Source organism: Choloepus didactylus, chromosome 5 (assembly GCF_015220235.1).
Source record: "Choloepus didactylus isolate mChoDid1 chromosome 5, mChoDid1.pri, whole genome shotgun sequence".
In the NCBI taxonomy this organism is placed as follows: Eukaryota; Metazoa; Chordata; class Mammalia; order Pilosa; family Megalonychidae; genus Choloepus; species Choloepus didactylus.
Genome location: NC_051311.1, coordinates 60,182,262 through 60,192,817, shown reverse-complemented (window position 1 = coordinate 60,192,817; position 10,556 = coordinate 60,182,262).

The window sequence follows — 10,556 nt, the reverse complement described above, 5'->3', positions numbered from 1 at the left end:
TTCCCTACCAACAGTGAACAAGTATACCTCTTTCTCCACATCTCCTCCAGCATTTGTAGTTTTCTTTTTATTTTTTAAATAGCTTTATTTACACACTGTTCAATTTATCTTAAGTGAACAATCTGTGACTTCCAGTATAATCACATAGCTATGCATTCACCACCACAATCTATACGAGAACATTCCCGTTTCTTCTGAAAAGAAAGAAGGAAAAATAAAGAATTCCATACCCCTCCCTTACATCCCCCTCTTGTTTACATTTAGCTTTGGTATATTGCCTTTGTTAAAATTAATGAAAGAATATTATAGTGTTACTGTTAACTATAGACCTTAGTTTGCATTAATTGTATTTTTTCCATATACCATCCCATTTTTTACACCATGTAATAGTGACACCTTTTAATAGTGTAAAATACATTTGTTCTTGTTCATGTAGAAACTTTCTTATGTTTGTACAATTAACCACCATCATTGTCCTCTCTAGGTTTTGCTAAATTACACAGTCCCAGTTTTTATCCTCTAGCTTACCTTCTGGTGACATACATGATTCTAGCCTTCCTTTTTCAACCATCTTACACTCAACTTTGTTAATTACAGTTACAGTGTTGTGCTACCATCACACAGTACTGTACTATTTCCAAACCTTTATAATCAACCTTATTGAACATTCTGTAGTCCTTAAGCATTGATTGCCCAATCTCTGCCCTCTTTCTGTCTCCTGGTTACCTGTGCTCTCTAACTCTCACGGTTTGCTCATTACAGTTGGTTCATATTAGTAAGACCATACAATATTTGTCCTTTTGTTTCTGGCTTATTTTGATCAACATAATGTCCTCAAATATCATCCACGTTGTTGCATGCATCATAACTTTATTCCATCTTACAGCTGCATAATAGTCCAGTGTTTGTTTATCTGCTCGTCAGTTGATGGACATTTGGGCTGTTTTCATCTATTGACAATTGATATCACTTATTTTTGAGTGATTGTAAATGGCATTGTGTTTTAAATTTTCATTTCCATGTGTCCATTGCCAGGTAGGTAGCAATACACTGGATTTTTTATGTTTATCTTGTACTCTGTGAACTTGTGAACTCATTTATTAGTTATAGGAAGTTTTTTTCCTTTTTTTAGATTCCTTGGGATTTTCCACATAGACATTTATGGTATTTTCAAATAGGGACTGTTTAATTTCTTGCTTTCTGATCTATATGCCTTATTGTGCTGACTAGTACTTCCACTAGTACCACTGTTGAATAGCAGTGGTGAGAGTGGATAGCCTTGTTTTGTTCCTGGTCTAGGAGGGAAAACATCCAGTTTTTCATTGCTAGGTATGATGAAATTCCCTTCTACTCCTAGTCTTTTAAGAATTTTAAATCATGATTGGTGTTGAATTTTGTCAAATGCTTTTTTTCTGAATCAATTGATATGAATATGTGATTTTTCCTTCCTTAGACTGTTGATACAGTGGATCACGTTGATTAATAATCAAATATTAAGCCAGCTTTGCATCCCTATAATAAACCCTACTTGGTCATGGTGTATAATTATTTTGATACATTGCTGAACTCTATTTACTAAATTTTGTTAAGGATTTTTGCATCTATATTCATGAAGAATATTGATCTATAGTTTTCCTTTTTTATACTACATTTTTTGGTATTGAGATAATACTTCCTTCATAAAATGAATTGGAAAGTGTACTTCACATTTTATGAAAGAGATTTTGTATAATTGGTGTTAATTCTTCTTCAAATTTTGGTAGAATTCTCTAGTGAAAACATCTGGGCCTGGAGATTTCTTTATTGGGAGTTAAATTACAAATTCAATTTCCTTAATAGTTACAGGGCTTACTCAAATGATCTATTTCATATTGGGTGAGTTGTGGTAATTTGGGTTTTTGAGAAATTGGTCCATTTCATTCTAAGTTTTCAGATTTATGTATGTAGGGTTGTTCATAGTATTCTCTTCTTATTCTTTTGATGTCGTAGGGTCTGAAGTGATATCTCCTATTTTATTTCAGGTATTAGTAATTTGTATGTTTTCTCTTTTTAAATTTACTAGATGTTTGCCAATTTTATTGATCTTTTTGAAGAATCAACTTTCTGTTTTATTTGTTTTCTCTATTTTTGTTCTATTCCTTCAATTTCATTGGTTTCTACTCTTATCTTTGTGATTTCCTCCCTTTTGTTTGCTTTGGCTTTATTGTGCTCTTCTAATTTCTTGAGATGAGAGGTTAGATTACTACTTTTCTAAAAAAGTCCTGTTTACTACTTTTCTAATGCAAGGAATTAATGCTATAAATTTCCTTCTCAGCACTGCTTTAACTTGTTATGTTGTATTTTCATTTTCATTCAGTTCTCTCTCTCTCTCTCCCTCTCTCTCCATATATATATATACATATATATATATATATATATATATATATATATATATATATATTTCTCTTGAGACTTCCTCTTTGACCTATAAATTATTTAGAAGTGTATGTCTACTTTCTAAGTGTTTGGAGATTTTCCTGTTATCTTTCTGTTATTGATTTCTAGCTTGATTTCACTGTTGTTGAAGAACACACTCTGTATGATTTCAATTCTTTTAGATTTGTTATGGTTTGTTTTATGGCCCAGCATATGGTCTATCTTGATACATGATCTGTGAGCATTTGAAAAGCATGAGTAGTCTGTGCTTGTTGGGTGAAATGTTATATAAATATTGTTTAGATTCTTGGTTGGTTGCTGGTGTTGTTGAGTTCTCATATCTTTGCTGGTTTTCTGTCTAGTTTTTCTATCAATTGTTGAGAGAGGAGTGTTTAATCTCCAACTATAATTGCAGATTCGGCTGTATCTCCTTTCAGTTCTATTAGTCTTTGCTGTATATATTTGTACCTCTCCTGTTTATACATTTAAGATTGCTATGTCTTCTTGGTGGATTTACCTTTTTCATGGTGTAATGTCCCTCTTTATCTCTACTGATTTTCTTTGCTCTGAAGTCTACTTTGCCAGATATTAATATAGCCAACTCTTGCTTTCCTTTGATTAATGTTTTCATGGTGTATCTTTTCCCGTATTTTTACTTTCAACCTATATCATATCTAATACCTATATCATTATATTTGAAGTGAGTTTCTTGTACAGCATATAGTTGGGTCATTTTTAAACACACTCTTCCAATTTTTAATTGGTGTATTTACAGCATTGACATTGAATGTAGCTTTTAGTATGTTAGGGCTTACGTCTGCCATTTTATTTTTTGTTTTTCTGTTTGTTCATTTTGTTTCGGTTTCTCTGTTTTCTTTTTCCTGCCTTTCCATGGCTTACATGAACATTCTTTGGAATATTTTGATTTATCTATGGTGTTTTTGAGTATCTCTTTTTGTTACCTTTTTAGTGGTTACATTATATATAATTATCAAAGGCTACTGCTATTGACATTTTACCAATTTGAGTGGGTGTAGAAACTGATCTTCCTTACACCCATTTACTTTCCCCCATTTATAATATAACTGTCTTAAATACTTCCTCCACATACATTAAGAACCACATCAGACAGTGTTATAATTTTGCTTTACCATCTAATGTAATTTAGAAAATTCAAGAGAAAAGGGAAGTCTATTGTATTTACCTATTATTTCTTTTCCATTTTTCTTTTGTCCTTCCTGATATTCCTGTACAAAACATGTACATAACTACATGCTGAAACTACAAAATGTTAGTGAAGGAAATCGAAGAAGAGCTGAATAAATGGAAATACATACTGTGTTAATGGATTTGAAGACTCAATATAATAAAGATGTCAATTCTCCCCTAATTGATATACAGGTCTCATGCAATTCCTATGAAAATCTCAGCAAGAGTTTTTGTAGATATAAACAAGATTATTTACAAATTTATATGGAAAGGCAAAGGAACTAGAATTACTAAAACAATTTTGAAAAAGAAGAACAAAGTGAGAAGCATCACAATAGTGAGACTTACTATTAGTTAAAGTAATCAAGGCAGTGTGGTTTTGGCAGGAGGATAGATATGTAGATCAATGGAATAGAATAGAGAACCCAGAAATAGCCTCATAAAAGTATGGCCAGCTGCTTTTTGACCAGGGTGCCAAAGGAATTCAATAAAGGAGGTATAGCCTTTTTAACAGATGTCATTGAAGCAACTGGCTTTCCACAGGCAAAACAAACAAACAAACAAACAAAAAAAAACAAACAAAAAACTGGACCTAGACATCACATTTTATACAAAAATTAACTAAATAGAGAGTTAAATAAAAAATATAAAACTAAAAACTTTCTGATAAAATATAGGGCTTGGTGAAGAGTTCTTAGACATGATGCCAAAATCACTATCCATAAAAGAAAAAAAATTATTAATTGGACTTCATCAAAATTAAAATCTTTTGCTCCTTGAAAAGCCCTGTTAAGGTCATGAAAAGACAAGCTATAGACTGGGGGAAAATATTTGCAAACCACATATCTGACAAAGGACTCATATCTAAACTATAAAAGGAACTCTCAAACTCAACATTAAAAGAACAATTTAATTAGAAAATAGGCAGAGGACACAAAGTCACATTTCACCAAAGGAGATATACAGGTGGCAAATAAGCACATGAAAAGATGTTCAACATCACTAGTTGTCAAGGAAATTCAGTTAACATAATGATGAGATATCACTACATACCCATCAGAACAGCTAAAATAAAAAATAATGACAATACTAAATGCTGGTGATGATGTGGAGAAACTGCATCTCATACATTGTTGGTGGAAATGTGCAATACAGCCACTCTGGAAAATAATTTGTCAGTTTCTTAAAAAAAATAAACATACGCTCACCATACAACCCATCAATTGTACTCCTATGTATTTTTCCAAAAAAATGAAAATTTATGTCCACACAGAACCTCTACATGATTGCTCATAGCAGCTTTGTTTATAATAGCCTCAAACTAGAAACAACCAAAATGTCATATGATATCAATGATGAAATGAACTGTACTACATATAAATCATTGAATACTATTCAGAAAAGCAAAGGAACAAACTACCAATACACACAACAACGTGGATGCATCTCAAGGGCATTAGTCTGAGTGAATAAAGCCTATCTCAAAAACTCACTTACCTGATTCCATTTATGTGACATTTTTGAAGTGACAAAATTGTAGAGTTGAGCAACAAATCAGTTCACCAGGGGTTAGGAATGGTGCAGTGAGGAGGGAGGTGATTTTAAACGGTAGCATGAGGGAGGAATAGTTGTGGTGGTGAAATAGTCCCGTATCTCGATTGTGGAGGTGATTTCACAGATCTATACACGTGGTGAATTGACATAAGACTGTGTTCCTGTTTGCTAAAGCTGCCGGAATGCAAAGTATGAGAAATGGATTGGCTTTTACAATGGGGGTTTATTAGTTCACAAATCTAAGGCCATGAAAATGTCCCAATTAAGGCATCAATGGGATAATACCTCCTCTGAAGAAAGGCTGATGGCATCTGGGGTTTTTCTGCTACGTGGGAAGGCACATGGCCGGAATCTGCTGGGCCTCTCCTGGGCTCAGCTTCTGGTTTCTGTTGCTTTCTCCAAAATGTCCCTGGGCTTCTGTCTTAGCTTCTCTCTCTCAACTATTGGGCATCCTTGCTTGTTTCTCTCAGGGCGTTTCTTTCTAAGCCTCTGAGGGTCCTCTCTTAGCTAATCCGGGACAAACTCTGAATTTCCTCTCTTAGCTTGTCTCCTGGCTCTGGTTCCAATGGCTGTCTCCAAAATGTCTCTGGGTGTTTTCTCTGTAAGCATCTCTGAGCTCTCTTCAAAATGTCTCTGCCTTTTATCCTCTTATGAAGGATGCTAGTGAACTAATTAAAACCCAGCTTGAATGGGCAGGGTCACATCTCCATGGAAACAATCTAATCAAAAGATCCCATTCACAATAAATCTACACCCACAAGACTGGATTAAAAGAACATGGCTTTTGTGGAGTACATAATAGATTTAAACCCACACAGACTGTATACACATGTATACCAGTGTCATATATACCAAAGTCAATATCCTTGTTTTGATATCGTACTATAGTAATGTAACATGTAATCATTGGGGGAAACTGGTTGAAAGATAAAAGGGACTTCTCTGTAATATATTTGCAACTTCCAGTGAATCTATAATTATTTCAAAATAAAAAGTTAAAAAAAGAAATAAAAGACAGCTAAAAAAAATCCATACCAAAAGATACAGAGAATAATACAGTAAGCACTGTGCTCATGACTCAGCTGGAGAGGAGAAACATTCCCAAGTTCCCTGTTTTCCCTGTTTGTACTCCCCAACCCCCCAGTGGATCACATTCTCTTCTTCCCATCACTTCCCTGGAGTAATCACTCTATTAATTTTGGTGTTTATCATTCCCACATTTATACCTTTATTATAAATGTATGTATCCTTAAATAATACATAGTATTCTTTTGCATATTTAAAAATATGCAAATAGTATCAGGCTCTCAAGCTGTGCTTATCTTTTTGTAACTTGCTTTTTTCTGCTAAAAATTATGTTTTTGAGATTTGTGAAAGGGATACATATAGCTTTAATTTAATCACTTTCATGGTGGTGTAGTATTCTGTTGAATTAATTTACCACGATTATCCATTTCTTTGAAGGACATTTAGGGCATTTCCAATTTTTCACTATTATAAACAATGATGCAATAGTAATTTTTATAAAAGTCTCCTTGACCATGTGTAGAAAAGTTCTTAAGTTATTTATCTTGGACTGGGCTTTCTGGGTCAAGGGGTCTATGCATCCTCATCATTGCTAGGTGAGGCATAATTGCCTTCCAAAAGGGTTTTCCTACATCATATGACAATTCCCATTGTGCCACATTGTTGCCAGCTCTGGTAGTGTCAAAATGTTTGTCAATCTAAAGGGTATGAAATGGAATTATATTGTGCTTTGAATGTGCATTCCTTGTCTTCTAGTATGGGTGAGGATTTTAAAATATGCTTTTCTTTAATGAATCTCTATTCATACTCTTTGTCCATTTACCTGTTGAGTGTTTGCCCCAGCATCATTTATTGAATAGTCCACCCTTACCTCATTGATCTGCAATGTCACCTCTGTCATATATCAAGTTATTTTTCATATGCACATGTCTTTTTTTTTTGTACTCTTTATTCTCTCTGATTGATTGAATTGTCCCTCCTTATGCCAATACCACATTGTCTTGATTACAGCCACCTTAAGAGTGTTGATTTCCAGTAGGGCAGAGCTACCCACCTGAATTCCTCTTTCTCAAATTGACTTGGCTATTCTTGGCCATTGCTTTTCCACTGAAGTTGTCAACTTTTATGAAAAATTCCTTTTGGAATTTTATTAAAATTTCACTTAATTTATATTTTTGTTTGGGAAAATTGATGTCTTTATGATATCTAGCCTTCCTATCCTTTAACATTGAATTTTCTTCAATTCCTTTAAATGTTCTTTAAATGCTCTATTTTTTTTCTTGGGTCAGTTTTTGTAATCCTTGTTAGAAAATTGTTCATTTTACTTAGTTTTCGATTTTGTGCTTATAATGTTTTCATCCTCTCTTCTTCTCTAATTTATGCATTTAAGACTAGAAATTTTCCTCAAGGCATGGTTCCTGGAAGTTATGATTTGTAATGTTCTTATTGTCAAAATATTTTCATTTCAGAATGTTTTCTAATTTTTTGTAATTTATTTTTTGGCCCATGGGTTATTTAGCACTGTGTTTCTTAATTTCTAAACGTTTAGAGTTTTTCTAGTTATCTTTCCTTTTACTGATTTCTAGATTATTCACATTTTAGTCAGTGAATATACTCTGTATGATTTAAATACATTGAACTTTATAGAAACTTACTTTTTAACCAGTATATGACCATTTTTAATAATGTTCCATATATGTTTGAAAATAGATGTATGTTGCACCTTTTGCTCCCTGTATGCTCATTAGGCCAAGTTTAATTTTGTTGTTCTTCTGTATCCTTACTAATTTTCTGCCCATTTTAAGATACTGAGAGAAATATGTTAAAATTTCCCTTATATTTGTATACTTCTGTATTCTCTTTCTGGTTCTGTGCAATTTGTATTTTGTGTTTTGTTGCTATGTTATTAAATGCATACAAACTTAAAATTGTTATTGTTCTCTGATGGATTGTATTTTTTGTATTGTGAAGGGACCTACTTTTTCACTGGAAATCCTATTTATCTTAAAATCTATTTTCCCTGATATTAATATAACTAAAATAGTGTATTTTTGGTTAACATTTACATGCTATATATTTTCCATCCTTTTCCTTTTGATCTTTATGTAATTTAATGTTTTAGGTGCATATCTTGAAAACAACCCATAATTGGGGTTTAAAAAAATCCAGTCTGATAATATTTGACTTTCAATTGGAGCATGTTGTTCATTTACATTTATTGTAGTTACTGTAATATATTTGGATTTATATGTACTTTCTTATTTAGTGCTCTGTCTTATCTGTTCTATGTTTCTTTTTTCCCTTCTCTTTGTTGAATTTTTATGGATTGAACATACCTTTCTTTTTTCTTCTTTAATCATATAATAAACTCCGAGGTACCCATAATCCAGATTCAACATGGTCAATTGTGTTTTAATTTATACCTTCATTCCATTTCTCTGTGTTTCCAGATTATTTTGAAACAAAAAAAAGACATCATATTATTTTATTCTTAAATATTTCAGAATGCATCTCTAAGATAAGAATTCTTTTTAGAAACACAATCACAATACCATTACCAAACCTGAAAACTGAACATTTTTAAATATCATCAGGGTTTCTTAGTTATTTTCCAAAAATTTTGAATTGTCTCATTTTTTTCTCCTGCGGTGTGTTTCTTTGAATCAGTAGCCAAAATAAATCTGTCAATTGCAAGTCATTCATGTCTCTTAAATCTCTCTCTCTTTTTTTTTAAACTCAGTTTTATTGAGATATATTCACATACCATACAATCATCCATGGTGTACAATCAACTGTTCACAGTACCATCATATAGTTGTGTACTCATCACCCCAATCTTTTTTTTAAATTTTTTTATTAAACATGTGACACTTCCCATGTTTTCCATCCATAGCTCACTTTTTTTTAGTTTTAATTTTATTTTTTATTTTGAAACAAATTCAAACTTACAGGAACAGTTGCAAAAAGAATATAAACCCCATACACAGAACTCCAGCATACCCCAACACCCCTCCACCAATACCCCAATCTACCAACTTTAATATTTTGTCACTTTACCATTTCTTTCTATCCCTCCCTCCCTCTCTGTCATCCATCATCTATTACTCTGTCTTCTGAACATATGAGAGCAAGTTGCACACATCCTTGAACAAATAATATAATTCACATATACATTTCCTATGAAGAAGAATATTCATTTATGTAATCACATTAAGTGTAGTTAAGAAGTTTAAGAAATTTAACATTGATATAAAGCTACATTCTATATTTCATTTTTTTCCGTATGTCCCAATTGTGTCCTTTTGAGCCTTTTCTCCTCTATTCTTAGATCTCATCCAGGATCATCTATGGCATTTAATTGTCATTATCTATTTAGACTGTCTTTTTTTTCAATTGTGGAAACATATCCACAGCATAAATCTTCCCATTCCAACCCCTCCCAAGCATTCCATTTAGTGGGATTAATCACATTCACAATGTTGCAATGCCATCACCTTCCCACCATCCATTACTAGAAATTTCCCTTCACCCCAAACAGAAACCCTACACTTGTTTTTAACTTCCCATTGCCCCTTCCCCCACTTCTCGTAACCCATACTCTACTTTTCATCTCTATGATCATATTCTCTGATACTTTCTGATACCTGTTCCAAGTACTGTCATTGTTCCAAGTACTGTGTCTCCTCTGATCTTTTGATTTGGGTGTTTGGGTTTGGGTTATCCATATCGTCTGGTTTTATCATATGCTTTAAAATTTTCTGTTGTTTTTGGCCTCTTGGCATTTGCTTTACTTGATAGTGCTCTTTTAGGATATGAAGGATTATTGAAACCTCAATCTCTAATTTGTCAGATCTACGGCTTGGTGGTGTACACTTTCTCTAACCAGCAGATGGCATCCGTGAGTCACCTATTCCCCTCAAGTCAGTTCTCCCCAACTTTGTCTTTGTGGTGTGTGGTGGTCTGGTTCTTGTGGGGCCCAATTGGTGTACCAAGTTTGGGTGTGTTTTTGGTGCTGTCTGCCTGAATGTGGGGCATATGTCTGAGTGGTTAGGGAGGCAGGGCAGCTTTAATAATCAAACCTCCCACATGTTCCTGGAGATTTAAGGCTGTTGCAAGAGTCTAAACCATTTCTGACTCACCACAGATTGTCTCTGCCGCTGACCCACAAGCCCAAGGGCGTATGGTCCCTGGGATTTCCAAGTGGGTCCCTATTCCCAGCCGTGCCCTTCCAGGGCCTCTGCTGGGGGAAGGTTGTGCTATATCACAAGTGCACACTGTCGCTCAAGGGAAGCCCTGGGCTGCCGGGCCATGCAGGGGCGTTCTCAGCCTGCTGTTAAGATGAATGGGGTGTG